This window comes from Atta colombica, unplaced genomic scaffold, assembly GCF_001594045.1.
Source record: "Atta colombica isolate Treedump-2 unplaced genomic scaffold, Acol1.0 scaffold274, whole genome shotgun sequence".
In the NCBI taxonomy this organism is placed as follows: Eukaryota; Metazoa; Arthropoda; class Insecta; order Hymenoptera; family Formicidae; genus Atta; species Atta colombica.
Genome location: NW_017259375.1, coordinates 1,446,774 through 1,462,101, shown reverse-complemented (window position 1 = coordinate 1,462,101; position 15,328 = coordinate 1,446,774).

Genomic DNA, 15,328 nt, shown 5'->3' with positions numbered 1-15,328 from the left:
GTAAATAAATATTTACTTACAATAAATAAATAAAATATACAATAAATTAATAAAACAAATAATTGTTAAATTAATGATTTTTATATCAAATAAACATAATTTACATTTAGTAAAAATGTATTTATTTAGAGCTGTTCAAACAAATATTTATTAAAATTTATTTTTTTTTTTACAGTGTACATTTTATATTCGTGTATACATATTTTGTAAATAACACTGCAATTAACATTTGAGGAAAATGAATGATATATTCTAATTTAAGAATGAAAAAAAATAAAAACTAAACTTGTATACCCGGTTTGATGGAGAGAGAGAGCAGAGATAGAGAAAGTTAAAGCTAATTCTTTATTCACTTCTTTTATTTAAAAAAAAACGGAAGTGCTTATACGTCAACATAACATCTTCAGAATAACATTCTCAGAATGCAAATTTGTGGGTCTATAATAACATCTTATATGCAATCAAACGGCGCATTGAGTGCATTTAGCGGTGACGCGATATGTTATACTATTCGCAACAAGATCGCAAACAGTTCCACCTTGCATATCACACACGGCCGACGTAGAGTAAATAATATGACCGTGGTCGCTAGACAGTTATGGACACTTGAAGAAATATTGTAGGAAAAAACTTGGTCCTTGTTTCTCAGTAAAGATTAAATTTGCATTGCTACATCTCAAGTGGCCAAGGTTGAATTAGCTATTGGTATAATTTTACGCGTGCATCAGTTGGTTTTAGGAATTTATTAGATGGGCTAATTAAATTTTATTTTGGTTTTACATGGAAAGAACGATTTTGTTGTGAAGTATCTAAAAATTTAGCTATTCTCTAAATTCTTTAAAATGAATCTCACTCTGAGCAGTGAAATTTCAATTCTAAAGACTAAAAATTGAGCCACATTTTTTCTGGCTCAATTTTTTCATTTTTTTAGAATAAAATTCCACTCCAAAGAGTTTAGATAATAACTTGAAAATAATTTTCTTGGATTATCATACAAAATAATTATATATGAAACTCAGCCGCAAAATGTTTTAACAACCAGCTTATGATGCGTACAATATGATACGAATTGGACACCAATGAGAAATAAATAAGAGAATTCCTATATTCGATAAAAGCGAAGAGTTTAGTGCTTAAATATTTCTGTATGAATGTATATACATTTTATATATATTATATTTAGCTTTCATATGCATCAAAATAAGTCAATCTATTTCTGTAATTCTTTTGAGAATAAATAACGATTATATTATATGCATTTAATACATAATAAACTAAATTTAAGTTAAATTTAATGCATTTTTTTTAGTTAAATTGTTTAACTCCATTGAAAATTAATGACATTGAGCAACGATGACGTATAAAAACGATTAAAAATAACTTAAATTGAGTATTTTGACATTATAAATTTAACAAACTAAATTTTTAGATAGCAATTTAGTAAAATTGCTTTTTCCGTGTGCAGATTGATCATGTGATATTTTTGGGACGATATATAAAACTTAAAATACTACGACATTAATCTTAATCGCGGCAAAAATCTTCTCTGTCGGCGCGTTTGTGTAAATATTTTTAAAATATCGGTGAGGCGTTCTTAAGATAGCAATAATTATTAGTTGATTTTTTTACACATGCAATAAACTTATTCGATTATTATAATATTCCTATCGCGATTTCTTCAGCAATGCAATCAGCGCGACGGCAAATTTTCTCCGTCGCCGCCGCGGCCGACTTATGCTGATTTTATGCGAACGACCTCGTACGATCCTTCCGTGCCAATTTGAATGAAAGTAAGCGACGAGGTGAGGAGGAGAATATTCAACGGGATGATAATAACGCGGGCGAGAGAGTATCGCGCGTAAATACGTCGCATGTTCGGTCGTGGAACTCGCCATGCCTTCACTCATCGTGACTCATATTCTCGGTCGAACGCGTTCACTCGGCCGACGACCGCTGCGAATGCGAATTTGTCAACAAGCTTTCAGTGTTTTACGGTACCGGTGCGACTTCTCGTCTGCCTGAAGAGCCTGCAATCTTGTGAAAAACAATGTAAACGTGTATACGCTCTTAACTCTGTATCGTGTAGTACCTTCTAAATTCGAGGTACTAATTTCTAAATAACAATGTTACTTCAAGTTAATAGGAAGTTTTTTCTATATTGTATTTTCTATATTTTTTTCGGCTTATTAATATGAGATATAAAAGACAGATAATAATAAATATATAACGATTTGATTGAACTTGGTATTTTTCTTCTGGAGATCCAAGACTTCTCTTACGAATCCTCGTGTACGTCTCGACATTACAAATGTATACAATACCATACCAGCATTTCGATTATTTTTAATCAAACAACAATCGACAGCAATAAAAATTATTCATATGTTATCATGAAATATCAGTTCCGATATTATCATATAGGTAAAACAATTATTAAGAATCTAGATCGGATGTGTTTATTTTTTTCCTCACAATGGAGAACTCTGGATTTCAAGATACTATTTTTCTTCTTACATTTAAATTACTTATATTTCTTGTAATTAATGTAAAGTTTTTATTTTAATGTGTACCTCCAATTTTTGTCGATACGAACTTAAAAGTATACCGCTAGAGAAAGTTCAATCAAGGTTTTTTACCAAGCCACACCTGCAGTCGAGGTTTCAATTAACGCACTTAAGAATTAATTATTAACAACATTCAAATTATAACTGTTTCACAGAGCCGTAAGAATTCTTTGATAACTTGATAAAAACTGTGTAAATTATGTTATATTACTTGTCTTATCAAATGAGAACGCAAACGTATTTGTAATGTATTTACTTTTATTACGGAATAATCATTACTCAGGAAATTAATAACATTATTAATTACTAGAACAAATTTAATTATTATAATTTCCTTATTTGATATATATATATTTGATAGATTCTCAATTCCGTTCTTATTTAAGATTATCTTAAACTTTAACTGTCATGAATTCATTGAACTCGTATCAAATTTTCCAACGTCTATCGAAGTCTATATACTAATACGCTTTAAAGAAAAATCAATGCAATGTTTATTTTTAGTTTTTATTATTAGTTTTAATTAAATTATTAGTTTTAATTAAAAATAGGTAAATAAGAGTTTAAACATCAAAAAGATGTAATAAAAATGTTTCCAAGATTGATAGTTTCTTCACGAGTTAAGGATTAAGTAATTCCTTAAGATACTATTATAATAAGACCTTTTGATTGTTCATGGCATTTTAAGATTATACTTAAGACAGTCTTAAATATAAGAATTGACTGTGAATACTGGTTATAAAGAAAACTCTTTTTGATCTCGAGTTATTTATTGTCATAAGAATCCTCTCTCTTCGATACTTTTCTACACGATACCGCATGTGCGCTTCGAGCATCGAACTACACCTTTAAATTGCGGGTGAACGAATTACGAGCGAGAGATAATGAAGTTTATCGACCCGCGGGCCACGACGGCGACAACGGCGACGAATGAGGCGTCGCGCCCGCCGGAGGCACTTCATCGAAAGTACACGCAGCAGCTTCTGAGAGAAGATGAGTCACACGAGAGAGTCAGAGCGTCGAAGCTGTTTGCACAAACGACAGACCTGCTAACTACCGATGCGACGACCTCCGGCGGACCGGAGTCGTTCTTACTGCCGATGCAACGACGGCGCTGTCGCAGGCGGCACGGAACTCTCGGTAGATCAGGGCCGATGCAGCTATAACAAGTACGACCACCGCGTCGTTTCTGCCGACGAAGAAATCACGTTGAAGGATCTCGAAGTTCGAGCCGGATCGCACGCGGCGCTTATACCAACGCGAGTTGATAGGCGAAGTGAGTTTCGACCGATTGCAAAGTAGAGACTGGCTTTGGGATCTTCAGATCCTTCTTCGAGTCCTTGAGACTCCGAACGCATTGATCCGCTCGAGCTACGGATTTTAAAACTTCTTAACGTTAGGAAACTGCATAATGTAAAATACAAATGCATGTATTTGTTTGTTTAATACACGTCAATATTTTTAAGTAAAATCCATTCGCAAATCTTAAAAATATAAAACATTTTTTTAGAACTTATAATTCTTGAGATCTTGTCAGTTTAAAAATGCTTGTGTAATTTTTCATACTTTTAAGAAAGCAAATATATTAAATTACTTGATTTAATTATTTTTTAACTTTTTAAACTATAAAGTCATATTAATTTTTAGAAATTTATTTTTCACAATAAAATTTCGTTTTAAACATATATTTTTGTTTTAAAATATTAATATCACAATTATCAAATCGACAATCTATTTAATAGTGACATAATTATTTCAGCTTCAGTTTATGATTGCATTTCAAGTCCGACAATAAGCGGTGCGCAATTTATATAACTGAAAAATGTATTTGAAATTTATATTTAAGAAATATTATTAGGCACTAAAACCTCGACTTAGTACTTTCCTTACTTATTTGATCTACGCTCCTTTCTACCAATGTCGTTTAATTTTAATCTTAGTTCAACTAATTCTCTTCATCTTTTTTTCAGAAATTCTAAAAATTAGAAAAAAATGAAAAGCAAGTTGCTAAAATTAAAAGTTAATCTACTGTGAAAATGGAAATTATTCATATAACAGTCTAAATTAACTTATTATTAATTTTTAAAGACTTTGAGAAAATAAGTTATTTATCTAGTTATTTAAAAACTCTATAATCATCTAGAATACCGTTATTATACATAGAATAAACCCCAAGGCTAGTTAACGTTTATGCGCTAGAATCTCTGACATAATAGTTTTTAGATACTGAAATCCTGAAGATGTTCAACATGAGTTCCTAGAACCACGAATTTCCGGGTTCCCTTCGAGCCGTCGTACAATAATCAAGAATGGTCTTATCTCGAAGACTATGGCGGAGTTAATGCGTATTGAGTGTATCGTTCGATGCACACCAAGTGGAGACCGCTCATGAACTCTAGCCTTGCATCCGAAGGGCAAGGCCACCTCCCGGCATCTGCACTCAAGAGTGCCTTCGCCATCTCTCCACCGCGATCCCTACTGCGGCCGACCTACTGCAGTTTGTTCGTTACCGCCCAGAAAAACCTGCACCGACCAGTTCTTGTCGATTTGTGGGCAAACACTGAAACGTTAAGGTCGTGCGAACCTGCCTCGCCGACCAGCCGGCAATCCGCTCCTCGTGCCGCGTCGACCGGTCGGCTCTGAGATCCGCTCTCCTCCTCGTGCGCGTCTGCTTCCTTCAGTCGGGATCCTCTTAAAACCCGGGCATCTGTCGGCGACCCTTTAAAATCCGTTTGACTCGTAGTACAAAAAAAAAATGAACGAGCCGGGAAGAAATCGTAGAGCTAGAGTTCCGTAACTTCACAGAGAAATCGTTATTAATACATAACACATTATAGGAATTTTTAATAAAATATTTATCAAAAGTATTTTTAAAAAATAGTGCTCTACTTTTTATTTGTACAAATTTCTTTTTTCAGAAATTTTAATATTTCTGTTATTACATAATAATATCTGTGCGGGAAGAACGATTTTGCTAAATGTATTTAAAAAAATTTTAATTAGATATAGATTTGAAAATAATTTTATTTGGGTCAAAATAATTATAAAAAACGTCTAAATTAGTTGCTAGAATTTTTTTTTTGCAGCATTGTAACTAAATGTTCTACACAATTATTTTGATGATCCAACAAAATTATTTTTAGATTCATGTTCAGCTAAATTTTTATATACTTCAGCAAAATATTCTTCCTGTGTAATAATATCTGTGTTTTTGATAAACCGTTTGTATAATAATGATGATAACTAACACAATTGTGCAACTTTAAGTTTAATATATTTACTATATAAAGTAGAGAATACTGAAATCAAGCAGTATCCCTAAAGATAAAAAAAGTCGGATACCACATCGGCTCTATTAACATTTTCCGACAAACTACTCGAGGACCCGCCGGCCCAACATTAATTAACGTTAAATTGTTTTGTCGTCCGTCTACTTAATGGGACAGTGTCAATGGACCTTCCAAGAAACGCGACATCAGTCACCTCGTGTCGTGAAAGTCCCTCGCATTCACGCTTAACACGAAAAGCTTATTTTACTATTAAGACTGGCTTGTAACGAGCATGTAACGAGCGTCACGAGATACAATAATGCGAGGTCCTGCACGAAATACACGCATTATTTGTCGCTCAACGTGAACTGGATAATTAGAAGAAACAACAAACCTAAATTTCTCGGAAAGCAAGAATCTGGGAGTCCGAGAAATATTAAAAATTCCAGGGTCACGTATGATTGATAACACTTTATAATTCGCTTTTTCACGCTTTTTACTTCTTTTATTTACATTTCTCTGCATAATTTACAATAGGATTGAAAGAAATCGACAAGAGACAAGCAAGAGAATGTATTGTGTGTTCGATTTCTGAGATCATTGTCCTTATGCGTAATATGAGAGAGAGAGAGCGAGATTCGATCTGACAATCTCTAGATCTAACGACCGTAAATATATAGATCTGTAGATTCTCACAGCGAGATACGAATCGGACAGAACAAGCTATTATATTAATATGCAATCGCATGAAGCAATCTACGCCCTCATTTTTTTCCTTTTTCTAATGAAATCATGAACGTTAAAAAGAAATCTTTAATGTACACATTATCTCAGAAATCTACGAATATCCTTCCTCGTATCGGAATACGTAAGCAAGTTTCGTCGAGGGTGCCGGATGAACCGATCAAACTAAAGCGCCCATTACACGCCGGTGATTTCTCTATCGTCGAACTCATATTCTCTCGCCGTATAAATTTACATGTACCACGATGCACGTCTACTTCGATGAAGGCTAGTGTTTCTCGCGTCGCCCCCGAAAATTCCCAGTACAAGCTCGACCATAAATCCGGTCTGCATCGCCGGGGTTCTCGGGGGAATTAGTACAGCGGCGTTTCTGCGGCGTTTCGTTTTGACTTCCAAGTTGGCTGCCGTACGAACGGCGTGAGCGAGCCCGCGATGACATACGGTGCGCACACGATGTTGCTTATATGAGCGATACGCCGTTGATTAATCGTAGGTACGATCATTAGTGGCCCATTGGGGGATACCTGGGACGATGGCCTTACACGATGGTCGCAACGGTTCTACAGCCCTCCTGTTCCTTCTCCTCTCTTCCCTTCTCCTCTTCCTCTTCCTCCCGCTAGTGGCCGACCCGGATTAATTACAGGATATCATAAATCAGGTTCACTCCGCGGCACCGATCGGATTCCGGTACCGATCGAAATTATTCGATTAGGCCGAACCTGCGCGATGGATGCGTCGTCATAGTCGCGTTAACGATATCCAATCTTCGAACGCGTGGCTGTCGACGTGGTTGACTGCTTATACATCGACATTGATTAACGTTAATCGTTATAAATCATGCTCACGAGGAGCGTAATCTAAAAGACGATATAGAATTCGAAATTAGGACTCCACATAAGTAATAGAAATATCTGGATGACATTAAATCGCCATCGTTAATCTTCTACGACTTATCATAAATAAGCAAGAGCGACGATGTCTTCTCTAACTTTCTATGAAATTACACGGAAAGAACACAGAAAGATTTTGATTAGATATCTTTAGGAAAATTTAGCTAGACTCAGATTTGAAAATAATTTTGAACTATCAAATAATTACATAGGACGTTGCAAAAGTTTTTACAATAGTTAAAATTTTAGCAATCAGTTTTGAGCGTCTTATTTAATATATATTTTGATAGTCCATAAAATTATTTTTGAATCTGTCTACACTGAGAGAAAAATGTATTAAATTTTGATAAATATTTTTTTTTAATAATACCAGTTGAATGATGTTGAATAAATTAGTGATATTTAATAAATGTAAACATATATTTATTTGGTACAAGAACTATTAATTTGATTTTTAATTATTATTTTTTTATCTAGCAAATATTTTTTTTGTATAAACGTTATATTAGTACCTACTATTTAAATCATTGTTTATTAAAATTTAGTATATTTTCACAAAATCGTTTTACGATATTTATGACGACTAACATAAAATCATGTTTGTATTATTTTTTCATGTTAAAACGAACGTCAGAATTTGTGTCAATATTATTCACCGTAATTGTAGTTGCGCAGCTTTCAATCTCTAGCATCGTTGCGAGCTGTTTCAAATACACACGCGACTTCGAAACAGCGCCCTCAAAGCACTCTCGTGGAAGGATGACTTGAATGCCATTAGAGCTCTTAAGAGGTTCGCCCGGTCTTATCTCGTTTCGAAGACATTGCTGCAGCTTGCGTTGAGAAAGAGACGCGTGTTGTATGAAGTATCTAAGATACACGTACATATGTATGTCATTGACGCGAGTGCGTGATGGTCAGCTCCCGCAGCTGATGACAAACACATGAACGCATGGACGTGCCGCAATCTATCGCGCGGACGCACTTTACATTTATCGACGAAAATCGATGACGTGACATCGATTATGTCGGGGCAAGCGTATGTCGCCGGGTGTCTCACGTTCTTGCGTCAGCGGCGATCGAGTTCTCGAACTGGGTCGCGTAGAAGCGTTGGCGGACACCTAGAGCGAACTCGCGTCTCTTCCTCTTTCGCTGGATTTTCATAATTTATTGCCCGATACCAACAGCATGTTCGCGAGGTGCGACTTGCCTATCGATTCATATGTTCTTTAATTCATTAAGAAAATTTGAATATATATTGAATATATATCTTAGTTGACGTGTCCTGATACCTACTTACAGAAATCCAATTTAAAAGTTAGTGATTAATTATATTTTGAGTATTGAAATAGATGCTTTTAATATTCAAATACATAATTAAATTGCTATCTTCCAGTATTAAAGTTTATACGATGCCAATATAATGATGCTACTCTCTATTTTTTTTTATGTTGCAATTTCTTGCTCTTACTGTTAATATTTGTTTTACCTCGTAATACTAATATTAATCTAAAATTAACCGTTTGATGTTATCAATGATTACATATATTGGCAAATAAAATTACGCTTTGTCTTTATAAAATTTATCCGCGTTTCATTCTACTTCTATACATATTGTAGTATACCTACACGTTTTTATTTTATTTGTCATTTTATTCCATACATTTTTAAAGCTTTTATATATACTTTTTGATTATTTTTTGACATTAAAAATATTTTAGTTTCACGAACATATATCTTCCCGATTAGCTGCCATATTAGAATTATCATTTTGAATTTCTGGTATCAAATTTGATTCAGCGAATCCAAAAGATCCTCATAATAAACTTTTATATTTGTTAAATTCTTAATATTGATATTACTATACAAAAAGTACAATGAATTACAATAAATCTTACTTTAAGGAAAAATTATAAGATTTTAAAAAAGGATCCATCTATTTTCTAAAGACTAAATTTCTATAATGGCATTGCGTGCCAAATAGAATTCGCAGAAATAATTTTTTCAATTATGATTTATTTGGCACGTTAAAGGTTAGATTAATTGAGAATCAGGTTTTGATTCCTTAGTTCAATTTTTATGAGTGTAATACTCTCAGAGATGAAACATTGTTTTGATGGAGTAACTTAACGGCTTCAACTCTCTCATAAAAATCGATATATCTTCTGAGCGCTTTCGAGCTGGAATCGCTTCAGGCCGATGAGTGAGAAAGAATGAGAAAGGCTATAAATTCATGTATATAGATTTGTACACGCGAACGGCCGAGTTCGGAGGAAAGCGAGTACATAGACGAAACTCGGATCGACATCCAGCGTCATGACGGTAACGCTCTGCACCCCGTTGAAATGGGCACTTAAATTGTCATAACTCGCTGGTTCCCAGAAGGAGCATTTATTTTCTTGGCGCGGAGGTCTATAAATATTTTCCGGATATCTCCTTCTCGAGTAGGTTACCTTCGACGAGGTTTTATTGGCCGAAGGCCTACCCAATAAATATACAATTGCCCAAATGCATTCATCAGTGTCTACACATTCTGCTCTTATCGTGACTTATCAAGTGCGTTGCATCGTTACAATAAATGGTTCCTTTCACATTAATGAACCTTGAAATATATTTCATAACTATCTTAATTTTGAAAATTTCTCATTTTAACCGGCACAAACGAAGCTCGTTAACTTGTCATTAACGTTATAGGACAGAAAGATACTCCGTGGAAATAAAAAGATACGCTGCGGAATGCCATTTAATTGCCATAACTTCCGGTTATGCATATAACGTCGGCAGGATGCTGCCAGTTTAAATTTCAGTTTCAAATAGAGTAGTGTTTGCGAGAGAAATGAGCTGTCAAACAGTCGAGTATGACTACGAATACAGTCCATGCTGTTAAAATATTGTAGGTGCCGCGTAGAATGTAGAGTACGTCAGTTCTTATCCGGCATATGTCATACAAAATAGAGAGCCGGCGCATATGGCATCTTTCGCGATTCTTCGACTCTCGAAGCTCACGTCACGCGATTCCCGACAACAATGTGTCCCTTATTCGAATGGCTCGTATCTCGGTTTACCGGAGACTCGTGTATCCAGCGGGGTCACTGGCATAGGCCAATATTTGAAGGATTTTACGCGAGTGTAAGAATCCCATTTTAAATGGGAACAGAGAACGCCTCTGTTTTCACGTGCGGCCGGCCTGATCTGACATCGATCGCGTTCGACGAAAATTATGAAATAACGTCGGCGTTACTGCGAGATGGGTGTAAAAAAAAAAGACAGAGAATTAACGAGAAGGGAAACAATTTGGCGAGTCTTCCGAGTGGAAAATTCGAGAGACAAGAATAAATCGCGCGAATAACTTATGTAATACTATTAAATACTTTAATACTATTAAATACTTAGTTGATGACGTCTGCGAATTCGTTGTTAAGATATTTTTAATATCTACTTTGTCTAAGAAATGTGTCACTCCTTGATAGAAATATTGTAGTCCAGGAAATATTGGACGTAGATGTGTGTGTTAAAGAACTTGAATAATCTACAATCCAATACGTAGCCTCTCTCTCATCTGCGAAATATAATTGGTGATTCATTCATATTTCCTGAATTGGAAATTATTTAAAGACCATGAGAACTTTTGTTAGAAATAGTTAAAGGAATTGGCGAAACTATAATTATCCGTTAAACATAATCAATGTCGATCAATATCGACCTCGTTCTTCAATCGATACACGTCAAATGGAAAAAGAAATCCGCAAACGCGTCCTGCATGCATCACGCTTGCATTAAAAGTGGGAACGAGTTTATTTTCAAAACTCGATCGATCGTGCTCAGACCTGACAAGCGAGCGGGATGATTCTCTTTGAAGTGCCGGGAGTGAGAGCGCTCCGTTCTAATTATCTAAACACGAACGGATCCGATGCGATAGAGGCCTGCGTTTAATCAGAGATTACACATCATAAACCGAGTTCTATCATGCTTATTCCGTTTGGCGGAATAATTTCATATTCGCCTCGCTTATTCTTCCTCAAACACGGCTATGACATAATTATTCTATGCACTTAATCAGCTGATTTCCGTGTAAAATTCAAATACAATCAGCTCTTACTCCACATCAAAATTAAAATTTTTTCTTCATCAGGAATCGGTAAACATTCTGTGTCCTTAATTAGATAACTTCCGTTTGTAAAGTTCAAACATAATCAGCGCTGTAGATTAAAATTAAAATTCTTCTTCGAACAGAAAAAAATCGGTGATTATTTCCAATCAACTAATTTCCATGTAGAGTTTAAACACAATCAGTGTTTACGTTAAAGCTTTACGTTAAAGTTTACGATTGCTCTACTTTTAAGAAAAGATCTCATGACGGGAAAGATTTACGGCTAACGATATTGATGAATCGAGAGAGAAATGAGATTAAACAAATACTCCTTTCATCTGCGCTTTCGTAATATCAGCGTAACACCAGAGTTTCCTACTCGTGAAAGTCAGTTATTTTAACTTCGACGACGTTAACCGTAGTACATCGCAAGTGTGATTGTTTTCATATATATTCTACAAAATGCCGGGTTTGCATAGCAAAAGAGTCAACTTAAATAAGAGCAAGGAGCGTTTACTTCGCATTATTCACACAGACCTGTCTCGCGTATTTCCCTTCGTCTCTCAGCTCCTGTCTAGCACCTCGACGGTTACGGAAATAGTTACAAAGTCGATATATCATCTTTTAATTCTCTACCCGTAGACTGTCTATAGACAGTCTATAATAAAACGCGTGTTACGGCGACGTGGCGACTCAATCGAGTGATATTGCTCGCACAAAAGCGTTCGCAGTTTTCGACAAACTGATCAATCGTAACAGACCTTCCCTCCCCCCCCCCCTCCCGTCCATCGTTGGTGTCTGAGAGCTCTTTGTACTCGATTTCTCGAATAATGCCTATTATTAATTATCTGCCAGTAAGCCCTTCTGCCGAGTGGTACGTCCGCATCATGGGCGGCTCCTCATATCTACCTTAAGCTCGCATCGTCGCTGGTAGTCACGTCAGATTTCCCAGCGACTGGATCCCGCTCACTCGTTAATTAATTCCTGAATCGCAATCAAAGCAATCCCCCGAGCTCTCGTCATCTCCCACGGTCGGCAGCCATCCCGACTTCCGCCAGTCAACCCTTATCCATCAGAGACGTGCGACAATGGCCGGACCGGTCTCTGTCGTTTTTCATCCCTTTGAAATGCGCGACACAAACGAACGCATATCGAAATTATTTGTCAAATATTTGCTATCGAAACATTGGCGGTTTATCCTCTGCGGAACTTTGTGTGAGACATTCCGTGAGATAATTCTTGTATATTTATTACACTTGTATCGTGGTATACGTACACGATCTTAATGCATATTTCATGATTTGATAAATCGCTACGCGCAGCTTTGAATATGAATAAGACTTGTCGCTGGCATTGTACATTCATCGTACATCTCATAAACAATATTTTACCATAATCTGCGATAATGACTGTATTTATGCGATGTCTGTCTTTCGCGACTTATCTGTACTCGGATCACGCGACGTATAAAATTCGCCGCTACTTAATGCATAGAATGACGACCTAATGGCCCCACAAAATAATAGCTCTATTATTTTTTTCGCTAGCAATATCACCGTAATGAATGTATATCATATGCCTTCGAAACTCATGAAATCAATTCGTCTCGCCTGATTCGTTATATCATTGGTAGACGCGGGGAGGAAAAAACTCATCGAAGTGGGTGCGTTTGATTACGGCCCTGGCGGAAAATCGCCCCTCACTCGAGGCGACCGTACCGTGAGTCGAACCCTTTTACATCATCCTCTTAGACCATGCATTCACCCCGACTCATGCGTGCGCCATTCACTTAGGGTAGAATCCACTGATGCACGGCATCCTGGTTTTTTCATTTCCTATTGCCTATTAAGACTGTATTCTGTTATATACTACCAGTACTAGAAATCTATAGTTTACATTATGTATATACTATAGATTTTCAGTACTGGCAGTGTATATTGGAACATTTGGAACACGATCTAAGAATGCGATGTGTCAGAGAGGACGTAATCCTCTTTCACGCTCGGAAGCATTTAAAATTTTGATCACTCGGCACTAATCAAGGTTACCACAAAACTGGAAATTAGAGAAATCAGGGAATTCAAAAACGGTCAGGGAAGGGTTAGCAAAATTTTCTGGAAAATTAGAATTCTTAGCTTTGAAGAAGTTTAATATACGTACATCACATCTTCGCAGTTTTAGAATCATTGAAAGAAAAGATTAGCTGCTGCAGTAAATTAAATGGTAAAATATGGCATAGTATTTTTAATTGGCTATTGCAACCAATTAAAAATGCTATGCCATATTCAGCCAATCTTTTCTTTCAGTATAGCATTTTAATAATTAAAAATATACTAGCAGTATTATTAGTCAGCAACATTAATAGTAATTTATATCTTGCTATGTTAAATTAATAATATACCAACAAAACATTTACGATTTCCAAATCAGAAAAAAATAATGAAAAAAAAAATTTCAAAATATTGAAAATCATGAAATTTTGAAATCAGGGAAAATGGAACTTTAAAATGAAGAATTTGTGATTTGAAGAAGTTCTGCTAATATACAGCGTATTCCATTTTTATTGACTTGAATCTGTGCATGGAAAAAACAAATTTTATTGAAGTATCTAAAAAAGCTAGATACAAATCTGAAAATATTGTGGAATCATCAAAATAATTATATGGGAACAAACTCAAACATGATAAATATAATGCTGTAAACAATTTTAACACTCTAGCAATTAATTTGAGTCCTACATAATTATTTTGATGGTCCAACAATATTATTTTCATATCTATATCTAACTAAATTTTTAGATATTTTTTAATAAAACCGTCCTGTGTACAACATATTTATTTTTATTTTTGATTGGATATGTAAAATAAATATCTGTGGAATTAAACCAACAATTTTTAATTATAACATATTTTATTAATTACAACATATTTTAATTATAACTCAACAAAGATTTTCATTTATAATTTGTATTAGACCGAGAATAAATTAATTAAAAGAAAAATAATTTACTTTTCGGTCATAACCAAAGATTTACACTTGTCAATTTATTTTATTTTTATGACATTAGTTAAAGGATAAGAAAGATCTCAGGTGCCATGTGTATATTTTGCTTACAAAATCTCTTTTCGAATTTAAAGTGGATCTTAATAAAAATATACGATGTCATTTTTTTTATGAGTCTACGTTATATACGATTGAAAATCGAGGCGTCGTCACGAATCGAGATAAACGACTCGGATATAATTCTTCGGCGAGAATAACGATTCCTTTCGAGGCCATTCGGGCGGACACAAAGTACACATTGGCTCGCGAGAGTGAACTCGAAGAGGAAGTCCCTCCTTAGAGTTCTCTTCCGAACCGAAACGCATTAAAGTTTCGCAACGGGCGATAAATCAGACCGCGATGGACGCGTTCCATTTTGGGACGAACAAATAAACAACTGACCTCGTTCACCATACACCCTTATGCCGCTGGTGTACCCCGCGGGCCAGCAGGAAAACGCAGGGAGAAAGGGATGGAGAAAAAGAACGAAGATAGAATTAAAAGAGGGCGTAAATCAATGGATCGGTCGACGTTAAGAGTACAGGATGGCGTGCATTTTATAATAACATTTTTATGACTGACAAGTCGTGGGAATGCAGTTACGCTGCGAAGAACAGAAGCTTCCAAGTCATTTCGTTGAAAAAGACTTGAAAAAAGAATTTACTTGAAGATTAAATTTGTGTGACATATAATATTTCTGATTTCTTTCTCATTGTCACATTTTTTACTAAT